This window comes from Micropterus dolomieu, linkage group LG07 (assembly GCF_021292245.1).
Source record: "Micropterus dolomieu isolate WLL.071019.BEF.003 ecotype Adirondacks linkage group LG07, ASM2129224v1, whole genome shotgun sequence".
Classification (NCBI taxonomy): Eukaryota; Metazoa; Chordata; class Actinopteri; order Centrarchiformes; family Centrarchidae; genus Micropterus; species Micropterus dolomieu.
The window spans coordinates 2,351,046-2,367,859 of NC_060156.1; the positions used below are offsets into that span (position 1 = coordinate 2,351,046).

Consider the following 16,814-nt stretch of genomic DNA (forward strand, 5'->3'; position numbering starts at 1 on the left):
ACATAACTCACAGACCTATTAGCCGCATAATAATAACAACAAAACGCACAAATACACATTTACAATCGCTGACTTACTTTAGCCGTTTTCGCTGTATTCCGTCCAAAAACAGCCGTTTTCTGTGTGTGAAAATATCGCCCCGGGCCGCCATCTTGGTATTGCACAATAGCTGAGCTGTTAGGCATCTTTTCTCTCGTCACAATGAAGGAGAGAAGAAGTGTTGCTTTGGAACAGACGGGCTTCATCGCCGTCTACAAGCCGACCTGTACAGCTCCACAGACATCCAATATATTAAACAACTCGTCTGCTCAATGCAAAGAGAAAGAGCTCACTTACAGCCCTTCTGTTCTCACGTTGAGGATATTCAGTTGCATTATAATGAGTTGGATGATGGTTTTGATGGTGATATTGCTATTAAAATATAGATTATATACCAGGTGAGGATGAAAATATATTTTCTTTTATTGCATCTCTATTTACTCTTTAATAGAAAAATAAATAGGTTAATTTACAGTTGATTCATATTCCTTAGCTTCTGACCTATTATGCATCTGGGCCTTATGGTTGAGGAGTTATTACTGATTTATTTTGGGCATGTTATTTTAGGCGAAAAAAATGTCTTAATAGAATTATACTGGATATCAAGCTTGGGTTTGACAGAGGTGTTACAAAAACATTGAAACTCTTTCCGTTTAGATGTGGAAAGAGCCAACTCCTGATGTCCTCTATGCTGACCTGCTCATTGTTGTCCAGTTTGGGATTTGAATCAAGCTGCATGAAAAATGATTATAGACCTGATAATTTAGTTGTTGAAACAAATAAAACACCATTTTGGCCTCAGCATTTTGGCTTCCCAATGTTTTGGGTCAGTTTTTGGAAGGGCTTCCCTATCACAAGCTGAATTACAGACTATGTTTAGAAAAGTGTCTTTTTCCATTGATGGGACACGTTTTGCCGCTGGCTGAGCTAATTGGTGTAATGGCCAATATGTTATGGCTAAAAACATGTTACAGTTTGATGTAAGACTTGGCAGTCCTATATAAATCCCAACATTACTATTTTTTCTTACACCTGTAGTCTCATTTGAAGCATTGTCTCACAGCTACTTGGACACTTGTGAAGAAAAGTGATGGATCCTTCATTTTTTAAAGTTTGTTGTCAGTCTGGCTTCCAACTGGACATGCTTTTCCAAGTTTGACAGCAATAGAAACCGTTCCCTGGGAGAAACACTCCCCATGAAAGCATGCTTTTGACATCATGTACTGTCCTACAGCTGACCAAGTTGAGAATGAATTGATTTTGAAACATCATTTTACATGTGAAAATATGCATATATATGCACATGATTATTCAGAAATCTGCCTTTGCAACCAATGAAGTGCTTTGTGCTTTATATTGTTTACTTTCCGTTATTGATTTTCTGCATCAAATGTCCCATTCTACACTGATATTAACCTGACTTTTTTTTGCTGTACCCTGTGGCGTGAATAGCTACCAAGCTTTAACTATAAAAGAAAGCAGAGTCTTTGGATGGGTTTCAAGTCTCAGAGGACATCACTTTTGTGTTTAAGTGGGGCTTTCTGTCTCGTGTAAGTCATCTATTGCTCATGCTATACTGCACAATATATATTCTCCCTCATCTTCACCCCCCATCTGTCTCGTCTCTCTATAATTATAGAGTGATGTTTTCACTGGCCAAATCCCTAAAATTTCTCCCGAGGTTAGTGCACAGTCAATCATAAGGGCTTGGGCCGATCTTTTAAAAGAACCTCCAGATTATGTTACCTCCACCCAACAGGCAGCTCCATTGATCCCATCTTGCTCTTTGTGGACATGCTCTCTTTTCAGTGACATGTTTAGGTTGGTAATTAAGCCAAGATCAAAGCACTTTTGCCTTTCAGGGGTGTGAAAAGGTAAGCAGTCAACCGCTATTGCAAGAGTGTCTTAAAAGCAGGACCTGGCAGCCAAGGTATAACAGAAAAAAAAAATAATAATCAAAAGGTCGGTTTCATTCCTGAAGGCGAGATAGTCGATTCAGGAAAGAAGGTAGGCGCACTTGCGCTTTATTCTATGCTGGAAACATGTAATCATTTGAAAGAGGATAAGGTTGAAATAAGGACATTACTGGAGCCACACCTTATCAAAACATCGTACCTAATTGAGACACTGGTGCCTAAACAAACTTTCCCCAGATGAAAAGAAAATGGCTTGTAAAAATAATTCCTCAGTGTATTTGACTTTTGGACTGCATGCCTGCAAAACTAGAACTTTGTATTTGCCTGTCAGGCTGGTGAACACCCATGGATGTACAGAACAACATTACTCTATATTTCCGATATGTTAGCTATTCAGCTGATATTTCCCCTGAACTTCAGACAGATCTATGAAAAAAAGATTTTCCCCTTTGTTGAACCTGGAAAAGCTAACTAATAATGACCTTATATTAGGCAACGTTTACATGTGGTCCTCCAGACACTAGTCTTGGTACCATAAAGTCTCAACATGGGGGAAATCCGTCTATAGGATCTGGAGATTTCCTACCTTGTTAAAAGGTGCGTGAGAGCTACACTCCTGGGAAATGACCAGTTCTTCACCAGTGCCCCCCCCCTAACCCAAACACTGTGTTTACAAGGAAAAAGACCCACATACCAGAGCCTGACTGATGTAAATATTATTGGGAAAAAGTTTGCCATGGGCAAGGAATAGATAAGCAATAAAACCACAATCTATCGGAATGGAAATCGGCATGGAGCCGCTTCAACATTGCATGGATGGTAATTTATGACTTTCTACTTGGCGAGATTTGAACTTGGCGTCCGTAACTGCTCTCAGAGTCTGCCTCTGAGAAACCCAGAGAGCATCCAGCACGCAAGGGCACAATCACTCCCTAATATCTGGGGTAAATTAAACATGGATTGGGTTTCTACTGAGCCAGGGGATTCTTGGAGATAAGCGAGCAAGAAGCTGTCAAAAAAAGAGACTGAACAAAATATTCATGAAGACTATGTTTCTTCTGAATATTTGTCTTATAGAAGGCTTCATCTCCATCTAAAATTAACTTCTGAAGATCCTACAGGCACGCTGCCATCAACAAACAACTTCTTCAGCATGTATCATGTCTGTTATAACAGTTACTTCCTCTATTATTAGTAAAACCCTAAAAATGAACTTCGGTTAATGAGGGAACTTATTTTAACATGATTGGAAAGGCTACGGTTTGTGATATTAGAGAAAATCTGCTCTATTTTATCTTTTCAGGCTCCACACTGCTGCATATTACAGATACCAATGTTTCTTTAATGAAAAAACAACAAACCTCAGGCTCCACTTTTGTGAATCTGGGTTTCTTCAAATGTAACTTGCAGCCTGCATACAGATAGGTTATCTTTACAATTTCATTGACCAGAACAGGGGTGGAAATTAACTTTTTGGCTCTCCTGCCAAGGTGGATGGTAGATTAAAAAATCCACCGGCCAAAATAATAAATTGCCTTTTGTGTCACACATACATTTGTTTCTGTCCTTTTAATTAGAGATAATAAGGTATTATGTCAAATACAAACTTAAAAAAGAAGCCAGAGTGAAATATTAAGCAAAATTACATTGTTGCGATTAAATGTACTTAAAACATACCAGTAATTTCTTTTTCTAAGCTTACAAAATGCTTATTAATCACTCAACTAGCAGCTTTCACGCTACCTTATTTCACGGGGGATTGCGCCAATCTGCTGCACTTTATGAAAGTTACAGAGCAGATTTTATCCGCCTCTGAGCAGGGAAAGTTGGTGACAGACACGAGACAGAAAGACGGAACAATCCGTTTCTGAAAAGCCACAGCCGACGCTGGTTCCTGTACAGCGGGATAATGCTGTAAACTTTTGTTCAGTATGAAGAAGCGAATGCAGCATAAATGTGGATATTCTTTCCACGCTGATCTCTGAATGAAAGTGGCTTCGCTCTTCCCTCATGACTCCTGTCCCTTAACTTACAAATCTACGCCAATGAAACACAAGCAACGTGAAATGAACATAAACAACCAATGAACGCCTCTAATCTGTGTGTTACACAATTTTAGATACCTTATGATATCAGAGACCAATTTAAGTGAGACACACAACCAACAAGGACGCCGGCTGCTAATTACCATCAAAAATAAATTATATGCCGAATATATTTACATGCCACATTGACGCATAGCCTTCCAACATTTGCCCGCCAAACGGCAAATTGGGTGGCGGGTGTTAATTTCCATCCCTGGACCAGAGGCACAAATTCAATCCTGCTGTAGTTGAAAAGGGGCTAGAGTAGGTTTCATGTATTTTTATTAATAAAGGACGTCAATCTTCCACCACTTTAGTCCTGAAATATCTCAACAACTGATGTATCCTAATGACTTTGGTGTTGCCCTACATTAGAGAGTGCCACCAACAGGTTAAATATTCAACTTTTACAGTGAAAAAAACATTACATCTAAATGATGAATTGGCACAAATCTTGGTACAGTCATCTTACCCAGAGGCTCTTAATGGCCTTGGTGATCCAGACTTTTCCTCTTAACGCCACTATGAGGTTGACATTTGTAGAGTGAAAAGCCAGCAACAGTTTGATGGATTACCATGCAATTTGATCCAGACATTCATGCTCTTTGTGAACTTTGGTGATCCCATGACTTTTCCTGCAGCGCCATCATCACTTCAAAATCTTAAATGTGAGCAATACGGGTTTATCTACAGTATCTGTTATTTTTTTCTTTACAGTGAGCATTACAGCCTCACAGAGCACTAGCATGACCGTGGACTGCCAGTAGTGCACCCTGCTGTCACAGCAGCTCCCAGCTACTTCCAAGTCCTGCCAGCCTGTACTCCACAGGCCACTGCTATCTACTTTCCACCTAATCTAAAATCTCATCACACAGATAAATAGAGCAGGTTGTAGCTTAAAAACGAGGAAATCATTCTTGACTGGGAGGCGCAGGGTGCCAATGTGCGTTCATTAAGCTAAACCCTTCACTCCAAATATGCTGTCTCTTAAATTTCCAGATAATCTTCTATGTGACCCCTGTTATTTGATGTCTGTGATCCTTCCAATTGTGCAGCTTTGTCAGTAGCCCCAAATGTGTGGTTTGTGTGTTTTTCTAAATGCCACCTCACTGAGCAAAATGTCACTTTATTATCCAGACAGAAAAACTTTAGCCTCTTACTGTGCTGACCGTGGAAAAACGCCATTTTCACTTGAATCACTTCTTTTAAAAGTCCCCTTCAGTTTAATCACTTCGCAGCTGGTTGAAGTCGCTGGTTGTGCCAGTTTTCCTTCCTGTAGTTACGAAGACAGCCTGTCCTCTCTCATTACGAGACGTGTTAACTCTAGAATGTCCCAGAGCAACCGATGAACCTCAGTCTTTCAAATTATGGAGTGTTAGAAACCAAACAAGGAAAAAAAAAAAGGAGAAAACAATTTTTGTCCTGAGCTTAGTCCGGTGAGTCATAGACAGAATGAGAAAAGGACTCGAAGCAAAGTAATGCAAGCACACATCAAATGCAACCGGACTGCATCTAAAAGGTTTACATGTCATAGTAGCACTGAACCATCAAAGTCTGCAGAATATCAGTGTCTCACTGCTTGTGTCTTGTATCAAAAGCACATCATTTCATTTGGCCAGTTAAGTATTCTCTTCTGTGCCTTTGATCATCCATACTTTATCTGCTTTGATCGTTTTGCCAGTGACAGATGATAACATACAATAAAACTAGAATATATGCCAAGAAACAGACACAAAAAGAGAGTTGTGTGTTCATGATTGGTGAGGTTTTGTTGAGAGTTTGATGTATTTGTATTATCATGCTACAGCTCTTTGTCCTAAAATTGTACCTAATGCACTTAAAATATTTATATTAATCAATTACATGATAGTTAGAGGCCTCGCTTTACCAGTCTGACTGCCAGTCGTGGGATATTCCAATTCTCCCTCTAAGCCTTGTCAAAAATCTGAAGATCAAAAAGAGAAATTTCCTGATATTTAATTTGCCTGCAGCTTTTAACTCTTAGTGTTATAGCCCCGTATGAATAATCCATATGTGGCCGATTGAAGAGTGCCAAGGCCGTAAAGCAATCATAACAAAGCACAGAGTTATCTCTGATGGGCTTTGTGAGGAGAGACCAGGAAAGGCCAGCTTCTACATACGAAAGAGGGTAAGCGACTGAGTAGAATGACGCACAGGATGGGTTTGAACTCACAGTTGGTAACCAGTGCTGTGGCACCCAAACAGCGGGCCACAGCAGGAGCTAGATGTCTGTTTTCTCAAGCCTGCTCGGCTCAGACAATGGCACTGTCTCACTGTTTGTCACATCGTGGAAACACCCCCTACTTCTGCGCAGAAGGCCGCAGACTGCCAGCAGAAGCTTCCAGGCTTCAGAGGAGAAAAGACCAAGCGAGGTTGTGTGGTAGAGTGCTGGTTCTTGATCTCTAGATCTGGTTTGTCAATATGAGCATGTGATAATTAGACTACCACTTTTTGCACGCAACGTTACACAGCGTTCAAAGGCACTACTACATTACTCTTACTCACGTGATTAATTAGGTGACAATTATTCATTTATATATTAATCTTTATTTTTTCTTTAATTTTAACTGTGATCTTCACTAGGTTACAATTGGGGAAAATGACTGCTGATCTCTGTCCTAAGTTTGATAGGTAATAAGACTTTTGTGCAAACTCCAAAATATGTCCTGCGTACACATTTTAGCAAAGGTTTGCTAACAGAGGAGGCAGATGGTGCAGCTGCTTCTAATTTTTCTATGAATGAAGTCTGGGAAAACACAACTGATCAATAGAGTGTAATAGGAAAGACACACCCATACTGTAGACAGTTCATATACTCTGTCAACATCTGCCAAGGGTGTGGTGGCCAGCCTTTACATCCCCTTCTCCTTCTACTCACTTGCTCTCTGTCAGTTGCATTCATAAGATGTTTAATGATATTTTATTAAAGACATTAAATATGTCTAATGGCATTACACAAGTCCACGGTAATCATTGCCTCTTTGCTTGAAGTTCATTCTGTACCTTATGGGTGCCCAAGACAGTCCAGATCCACCCACACTACAAGAATCCTTTTTGACTTAAATATTTCAAGAGCTAAATTGGCTTACAAAGTAAACTCCGAGTTTAATGACAGCTGCAACTCATAAGGAAAGGGTCGAAAATTCAAATCAAAATTGTGTCTGCTTACTCTCTCTTCTCACACTGCTGCAGCCCAAAGAGACTTAACTACTGTACATCACTCAGGTCATGGGGCAGCTACAGTAAAGCCAAAGAAAGGTCCTGCAGCTAAGAAGCTATTAGAAGGTTGGTAAAAACACATTTGTTAAGTGCTTCATAGCCAAAACACAAAATCTCCCTACAAGACTTATCTAATTCCCTGTTGGTACATGACTTATGTTTTGGAAAGTTAACATCTGCAAACAGACTGGATTTATGACTGGAGGAAATAGTTTAGAACAATTTGCAATCAGATTTTGGCTTGTAGTGATGCTCATGGTTATACTTCATTGAGAGTGTGAATCCAGAATAGCATAATGACACTTGAGTTTTTGTAATGTGCTTTCAGTACACTGGATGTTTGAGCAATGCTGTTATGGTGTTTGGTAACGAATGATGGATTATGGCATAATCACTTGCTTGGTACAGGTTTAAAGCAGATTTATAGAAGCAATACTCTAGATTTTAAAGGTAGCCTCCCTACAGAACTACGACCTGCAAGGCAAGGGTCACGTGAATGCGAAGTGTCAGTAGGCTACTTCTTGTTCTTACTAGCTTGTCAGCCGGTGAAGAAGAAGGGAGAACAGTGAAGAGGATCATGACACAACTGGTCTTGGAAAAGGGAGGTGATGGGCCAGTGGATAAGACACATGCTTTTAGTGTGAGAAACCCGGGTTCAAAGCCACTGAGAGACACCAATGTGTCCCTGAGCAAGACACTTAACCCCTAGTTGCTCCAGAGGCATGTGACCTCTGACATGTAAGTCGCTTTGGATAAAAGCATCAGCTAAATGAGTTAATGTAATGGAAAATTTGTACATCGTTCTACAACAAAGAGAAACACAAAGCTGTTCAACATGCCGCAATTCTTTTGTCTTTAATCTTTATTAACATCTTACCATTCCTGTAAAATCCATCTAAAACGCCCAACCAAGGCATACGCAAAGTAAAGTTTATGCCGTTTTTGAACCATTTGGAGTAAATGCATGGTGTTTTTGAAAGAAGGTTTCTAAGGGGGCTTTCACTCCTATATGTTCATTTTTTATTCATTCATTATTGTCAAAGATACCCGCTGAACTGTTTAATAAACCAATCAATGTCAAGTACAGGGAGACGCAGCCCACATAGATGATGCAGGTCTGCCATGTAAAGTCCCTTAGTGCGGTCGCAGAATTGCAGTGTGAAACCAAACCAAATGGATCAAAACATGAACTTTGGTTCAGAATCACTGTAAGTGCTACTGGCATTGAGTAATGTAAGTTTGAACACACAGATGCAATGCAAACAGATGCATGCAGACAACTATAGTTGCGACTTAATAGCTGGAAAACACTGTGGGGCCACAGCGTGAAGTCTTACCTAGTCCAAGCTAAAATTTTATTGCAATACCACAGAAAATTAATATTTTACACAGGTTTTTCTAAGGGTATGTCCAGGCATTTTCCCCCCAAAAACACGTATTAGCCGGCAGCTTTATGCAGATGTTTTTTTGCTGGTAGATCATGAACTTCCTAGTTGAAGCCTGTAATTTTTTTTAAATTTTATTGGCTACATGAAGTGCCAGTCATCAGCACAATTGGCTCGCCCTAACCATGAAATAATAGGGGCTGGAACATCTGCAAGTTCATAGTTCAGCAGCCATTCTGAAATCAGGAAATCCCATTTTCACATAAAAACTAGAGTTATTACACTTACAATGAAATATTCTTGTAACAAGAGTGTTGTTGTCAGAATGTAATTGATCGGTAGATTACTATGAGGCTTCATAGGTGAGTCGCATCAATTTTGATTGTTTGTTAAGAGGTTAAGTTTTGACAAATTGTTATTTGAACAATACAAACATTTTAAAATATAAAAGCTATATGATCATGAGAGAAACGGATATGTAGCATGCTAACCTCACTCTAAACTAAATCCATTATAAATATGCATGCAAACACTTTGCGTTTATCAGAAAACTACATTTAAGGATCCCTTAAAAAATTAATTTTCTTATAGTTCTTCTATCACAGAATTTCCCTCAAATTCTTGGGTCTGGCGAAATACGAGATAAGGACACCTCAATGCCAATTATAAGACTACAAACGTCATCAGTTCCCAGTTAAATGTGACCATTTCACCATTTTGTTTTTCCAATAGAAACTCAGTCAGTGTGGTCTGTTAGATAACATAGCTCATACTGACATACAGACTAGCTGCTACTAGCTAAGAGGGACATTGCACAGGACTAGAGATCCAGATGTTTTTCTTGGGTGTCTGCGGATGTATTTTACTGCTTACTGTTGAATGATCGCAAGCAAGAGGGTGCCCGTGTTTCTCTGCTTCTGCTCAATGTGTTAAAATCTGTGACACTTTTGGACCTCCACAGGTCAAAATGCAGTTTCATTAAATGCAGTTTTAAGAATTGGGACAGAACAAAAGCGGCATTACAAGTTTAATACTTGATGCCATTTGTCCAGCATGTCATCCAAACTGCAACTCATTCATCTCGTTTAACATTCCATCTACAAAAAAACAAAACTGACAAAGTCGTTTAAAACTTTACACATTAACACAGCTTTTCCACGGAGATGGGATTGGGGTGTGTTCTGTTCTGTCTAAAGCTGACAGCTGTATTTAGAGACTGAAGGGAGCATTAGGCACGGAAAATATTAATTGAACACGAGGAGGAGCAAGAACATTAGACCAGGAATGACAGAGACTATTTAGGTTTATACATTTAGGTGTTTTTTCAGTACACTGCATTTTGCCTGAAGCCCTGGATATACTTGCTTTTAACTACGCGTACGCAAGATGGCTGCTACGTGTATCCTGCGTATCTTTGGAGCGTGGTGGGCCCAGTATGTTGACCTGACCAGCCCGGTATGCAGTTGGTTTGGGAACGGCCATTAAATGCAAAAGAAAAAGAAGGTCAGCAGCAGAGTTACAAAAATAGATTTATGGCGGGATGTTTACAGTAAAACTCCTGGAGCTTGTCAGCAATTACCAAGATAGTTATGACGTCTCATTAAAATCACAACCTGCTCGAGTGTCGCTATGTTTGCTTTGTTTAACGATGTGCAAATTCGGAGGTTGTCAAGGACGATAATCCGGTGTCGGCGAGGGACGATCCGGTCCCGGTCTGCCCCCTTGTGGATTCAGGTTTAATCCTTGTACATCCAGGTACACGCAAAGTACGCAGGCAAGTATTTGAAAAAAGCCGGTTAGTTGCCTGTCTACACCTGCACATTGTTAAAAAAGGAAGTATATCCAGGACTTTATAATGCAGGGGCAGAGTGACAGCAGCCTCAGGACATTAAGGCAAGTGAGCATGATCCAGTTATTGTGACAAGAACAAGGTATAGAGGGATTTTGAAGTACTTCTTTCTGTACTTTCCACATATTTGTAACTATTTCCAAATCCAATTTCCTCATTTCAAGTCTGCACTGTGACTTACTGGCAGAGACAGGACCATTACCTTTGTATTGTTGCCAGCAGTTTGGCACTGAAATGTCATGGTGAAAAATAAGTAAAAAGACAGTGCTTATTGACGTTTTAATTTGATTTCTACCATACTGTCACCTTGTAACATTACTGCTCCAACACTTATTAGCTAACAATTGCCTAATTACACATATAACAGACACGGAGCGACCACAGCATTAATTTGGAGTTGTGATCACCTGAGCTATGAATGCCCTATTCACTTTCCATTTATCTCTGTTTTGATCTCCTCCAGCTGCAAAGAAAAATGTCTGTGCGTGTAGCTGCCATTTGTTTGACCAACTAGCCGCTAGCTACAGCGGATTCATTGCAGCTCATTTGCTTAAAATACCTACATGCTGCTGCTGAAAATGGACTTTCCAAAACATTCTGCTGACAAATGCTAAAAAGTTGAGCAGGGTTTCTGGATGGGTTTCAATGCTCTGTGGGTTCATATCACAATGACCCCTTTCACATTGCATTTGATCCTTGTTCAAACAGAAAATAATGATTGATGGAGTTTAAATGTGAATGTTATTTAACTTTAGAATTAACAGGCAATATTCAATATTTGTTTTATTTTAATTTATAGTTGCCAATTATTTTTATTATCTCGTAGTTCTTCATGCAGGGCGAACAAGTCAAATTACTCTTGTCCACCTTATGCAATGTGCAATTTTTATGAGACTGTGTTAAAGCCATATTAAGGAACAATGTGTGTTCCCTGTAATGGAATTTACTGGGTAAGAAAGCCACAGGGGGCCCTCCTACAAGCTTCACTATTTGTTCTGGGGCTGTAGAAAGATATGAAGCAGCGATGTTGGAAGAAATGCAGAGCCCACCTATGGGCTGACAGTGGGAGACCAGCCGAGCCTTTTAAGGTCTGCCCGAGTTCCTTTGGCTCTGTTCAGATCTCGCACACATGCCCAGTGGATGCAGACAAAGACGCGGACACTCCACACGCACACACTGCACGTCACCAAAGAGATGCTGTGCCTACAACGTGAGGTCACGAGTTTAATGGTCGCTGAGCTAAGCCCCATCCCCTCCCTACCCCAGTCTTTGACAAGCCTGCTCTGTCCCCCAAGAATTTTAGCAAAATAATATTAATGAGGATGATTAACGGGAGGTAGCGGGGGGGAAGTTGGTCATTTTAATCCATTTCTTTCAGCTGGAATCTTGGTTGTGTGTGTGTGTTTTAAGGGTGTGCGATGGTCACCTTTTCCTTTTTGACTAGAGTCCATCTTCCTTCCCACAGCTGGACTTACATAGGCCTTCCCAACAGCCAGCAGCTGGCCTTGTCAGCCAATCAGGCACCTGCATGATTACCGACAGCTGGAAAAGTAAAATGCACTGGGCGGAGGGGGTTGGGGGAGGCTGGTGACGGGAACGGGTCTGAAGGCAGTTGAAGGAAAGGAGAGGAGCAGGGATGTAGCATGGACCCAAGGTTTACAGAGAAAGAAGACAGATGAGGAAAACAGTGACAACAAGACAAAGCAGGGAATTAGTGTTTTGTTTTTTTTAAGTTCTCTTTTTGACTTCTGACAGGCCCCTAAGTGAACACAGTGTCCCTTTACATTGCGCATTACAGAAATCATATTGTATCTTTGCAGATGTCCTTTATTGCCTTGTTATGGGATGATTATGTGAGGTCACACATTTGAAGGGTGAGGACCCCTCAATATGAAACACATGCATCTCCCTTTTGGGTGTAATAAGTATTTGCTGGAGTTAATAAATTGGTGACAACGACTTTGGATGTGTTCATGGACATTCAGACATTCTGTCCCACTTTGAAACCATCTGATTTTTTTCTAATTGTATGAGTCATGCACGGCTTTTATGAGAGTCAATGGCACAAGGGGTGAACTTTATTTGAAAGGGAGTGATGGTGTTTCTCATTCACTGCCTGGCTGAACGGGAAATATAAAACGCCTGAACTTCGAGTAGCCTGAGGAAGCTAATTACTTCTGCCATCCTCAAACTTTTCTCCTCCCCAGCTCTCTCTTGTTTGAGACTGATCTGAGGCTCAGTGTTTTCCCCCTGACCCCTCGCTAACTGCGTTTCCTTGCAGTGCATAATAAACATAACTTGCTTGCTATGCTTTCAAGTTCTTAACCATGACATAGTGAGTGTTTTTAATGACACTTCTTTCGATTGTCAGACCAAGGGCAGCACTCTCACCTCTCGGTGGCTTTCTGAGCCGCCTTGGTATGATTGCGCTTCCTCTGCTAAGCTCTGAAACCTACTGCGGTTATGAGGGCATTCATCACTCTTGCCTCAATGGCTTTAACATTTTCCAAGGGGAAAGAAACATCTATAGTGAAGTCAAAGAACATTAAAGCGATTTGTAAACATCATTTTGAGAATTCCCACCACTTTCTTTCAGTAAAGAACTCACTATGAGTTGTCCAAAAAATGAATAAGAAATAGAATTGGAAGTTTTAACAGTGGGAAAACTCTAAATTGCATAGAGGCAAAGTGCGTATTTAAAAGAAAAAGAGCTGGAGGTTGTGTATATAAGTAAAGTTTGTCTGAAGTAATAAAAATGAGAAAGCAGTTGATAAAATGTGAAGGGTCCTTAAAACTGGCCATAGCAGCTCATTAGTGTCACGGTTAGTGGTGGTGAGGCAGGTTGGACCCAAACGCAGGACGCAAGGCAGAGGAGGTACAGTTCAAAAGGGGTTTATTGTGGCAAAACAAACAAAAGGCAAGCACACTTACTGGCAGAGTGGCTGGTAAACAGAGTCCAAAAAAAACAAGGTAGTCCCAACAGAAATCCAAAGAAACAGGGTGACAAGACAAGCAAGGCAGGCAAAACAGGACAACACACTGCAAAACACTTCACAAATGCTAAACAGAAACACCAGGTATATATACACACAGGTACTAACGAGCAGGGCGGGAGCAACACAGGTGACAGACATGAGACTAACGAGAACCGAACCAAAAACTCAACAACTCTTAGACAGATACCGAACAGATCAAAATAACAAACACTGAAGCACACGGACATTACACCATAACACCGGACTGGGAACTAAGACATGGAACCAAAACACAGACTAAACAACTGATAACAAACTGACAAATGAATAAGCTCAGAACTAAATGGAACAGAAGACAGCACAAACATTCAGATACAAAACCAAACCCTCAGAATCAAAACCCAAAAACACAGCAACCAGGACAGGATCGTGACAATTAGTCCATTTTGCATTTATTGTGTGCATGCAATGAGAGGACGTCCAGATGAAAATAAAGTTTCCAGGTAACAAGGACACCATAATGAAAAAGCTGTTGAAATAAATCTGAAAATCTCTCTTGCCCGTTTACATGCATTTTTTTAAGATGGTCCCTAACTTGAGATCGCCATTTGCCCATCTACTGTCAAGTCGCAGAAGGTGCCACTAGGATTCAATATAGAAACAATCAGTAATCTTTTATCTTGACAAATAAATCTTTGGTTTTGATAAACTCTGTTAAATGTCTGAAACTTTTTGTTTACATTTTGGCATTACTTTGTCACTGAAGAAAACATGTGAATCTGATGGTTATTATCAGAAATTATTAGACACTAGACACTGAGAGTGGGTTCTAGTGTGTTTCAATATGACTCTGAGAACCAGTGATCTATCTAAACATCTGCACAATCAAATAAACTGTAGCATCTCTGAGTTATGCGCATGCATACTGCAGGTGTTTCAAACAATGATCGCCACGGAGCCACAGAACACAGACAATAAAACAGCGAGGCTTCCTGTCATCATTTCAGTAAAGTAAAGCTGCTTGAAGGGGATAAACCTTTCAAGACAAGGTGTTGTTCTGGAACATACAGCATAGGGGTGAGATGAAAGCCAGAGAGGGGAAGAAGAGCACTGCAGCCTGTTTTCGTGTATCTATATAATCTGGATGTAAACACAGCTGCTGTTAAGGAACTCATGCATGGCCCATATACCAGCTGGCTTTGTGAAGTGAACTTTGACCCAGCAATGAGTCTGCTTCTGGTGAAAAATATACTGCTAGCCTGAGAGAATGAATTCCTATAGTTGGGTATAACGTGTCATTCCAAGGGGACGGGCTTTGTCTATGAGGCAATCACTTAAGTCTGCTGTGCCTCTTTCTCAACCCACACATAGACCCACATGCATTCTGGTCCACAAACATGCTTGTATATGCTCCGTCTCTTCCTCTCTCGCCATGGAGTGAAATATTCATATTATTTCAGTCCCCTCAGCATGCCACCTAAATTAGACCATCTGGCCTTGGAGCATGTAGCATGCTGCCGAGTGAACGAAGCAAGGCCATTACTGTAGGAGAGAAGAGCAGAAAAGATGGGAATGGGGGGGATATGCAATTTTAAAGACAGTCCTAACACTGCTAAGTCTTTTTACCATGGAGTCTGCCATGGGTGAATGCCTCGAATCAGCTAACTTTTCGACAGCATTTGGGGATGACATCATGCCTTAGTGAAAAGAATGACTCACAGGCTCATACCATGCCCCTTCCCCCGTAGCAGTATGGCATAACATGTGCATTTTTCTACTTATTCCAAGCGGTGTGTGATGGAGACATGCAAGTAATGGAGATAAAGCAGAAAATGACTCAGAAAAAAAGGCACAAAAGATGGAGCGGGAAACAACAATAAAGATAAGGTCGATAAGGATGAGGTGGTTACGGGAAGGAAGGGTGGAAAATGTTTCTAGAAGGTGTAATAATAAAAGTAGAAGAGAGAAAAGATGAAAGGACGGTCAGTAGGTTTTCCCACAATGCTTCAACTTATAAAACCTGGGAAAGGCAACTGAGTGAAGTTCAAGAAACATGAGGGCAGCTCACAGTGAGATCCGGTATATCAAAACACAGCAAGGGCGGCGTAACATCCAAAACAAATCCAACACACAATCCTACTGCAACTTTTGAAGAGGAAAGGAGAGAAAGAGAGCAGGAGTGAGAAAATAGATGCTTACCACCACTTGATAAGCACTAGGAAGTTTCATAAATGTTGTCTTTTTTGGATTATTGTGTCTTTTTGGCTACTGCTCCCGTTGCTCTGTTGTTTCTTATTGTTTGTGAAGAATAATGCTGAGCAAACACCAAGTCTAATCTAAAAACACAGATGTTGGACAGGAAATTAAATGTGGCCACTCACTGCCTACCTTCCCAGAAATTCCGGTTTATCTTGTGTTGAACTCATAAGAACATAATGGTGGTGGTAGAAAGCATGTGGTCGATGTGAATAAATAAATAGCTAATTAGTTGAACTCCAGCCAGGAACGGAAAATCCCCATTCCCTAAAAGGCCAGAGCACACGGACTAACTGGAGTGTAACTTTGATTGATTATGGAAAATAATAATATGCACAATTTCTATGGTTACTGATGGAAAAGAAAAGTGTTTTGCAAGTAATGGAAGAGAGAGTAATGCCTGCACTCCCACAGAAGTGCATCTCAGATGCGTACAAGCATGTCGCTGCAGGGTGAGAGTCCTCAGGGTGGATTTGCTGCTGCGCTCAGATGAAGGTTGGTTTAGGTAGTGAGAAGAAACCGTCCAAGAATCAACTCTCCAGATACTTTTATGTGCTATCACCCACAGCCCTGAAAGTTTCCATTTCACGGCAAGTTTACTAATCCAAGGGAGACTTCAGAGGCATGTGCAAGTGTATAGGTACTGGGCTGATGTTAAAGGGAAACGAGTGACAAGAAGATCAAGTGGACAGATGCGGTGGACTGTGTTGGAATGTTTCTCTTCAAACTCATTCTTGCCGCATCAATAAAAATTTGTCAGTTTTGGTTTCAGAAGTTCTGAGATCTAAAATCTCCCGACTGATCACCAACCAAAAATCGTTGATGTGAAATGAAATATCTTTTTACACATACTATAATTTCTCTTGCTGGCCCTGCAAACAAGCTCTGCTGAGAACCAAAATATTTTTTTGTCAATATTGAAGCCAAAAACTGGAGAGAAATCTGAAAGGAAAACACAATGTTGGATAAACCGAAACCCCCCAAATCTCTACAGGCTATCAGTTTAGAAGCTGGCCCATAATCATTTGTGCTCTGGCAAACACTCAAAGTAGTATCACCACATTTCATGG

At 40.6% G+C, this 16,814-nt stretch overlaps 1 long non-coding RNA gene across 1 annotated transcript in view; it reads right to left on the reverse strand.

Moving 5' to 3' along the window:
* Nucleotides 1-13,504, reverse strand: part of LOC123973991 — a 65,078-nt gene extending 51,574 nt beyond the window's left edge. The window contains exons 1-2 of the long non-coding RNA XR_006825748.1: nucleotides 13,445-13,504; nucleotides 11,940-12,115 (exon numbers count right to left, since the gene is read on the reverse strand). This is a non-coding gene — a long non-coding RNA (uncharacterized LOC123973991). The remainder of the gene's footprint in view (nucleotides 1-11,939; nucleotides 12,116-13,444) is intronic.
* Between the last annotated feature and the right edge of the window lie 3,310 nt (nucleotides 13,505-16,814).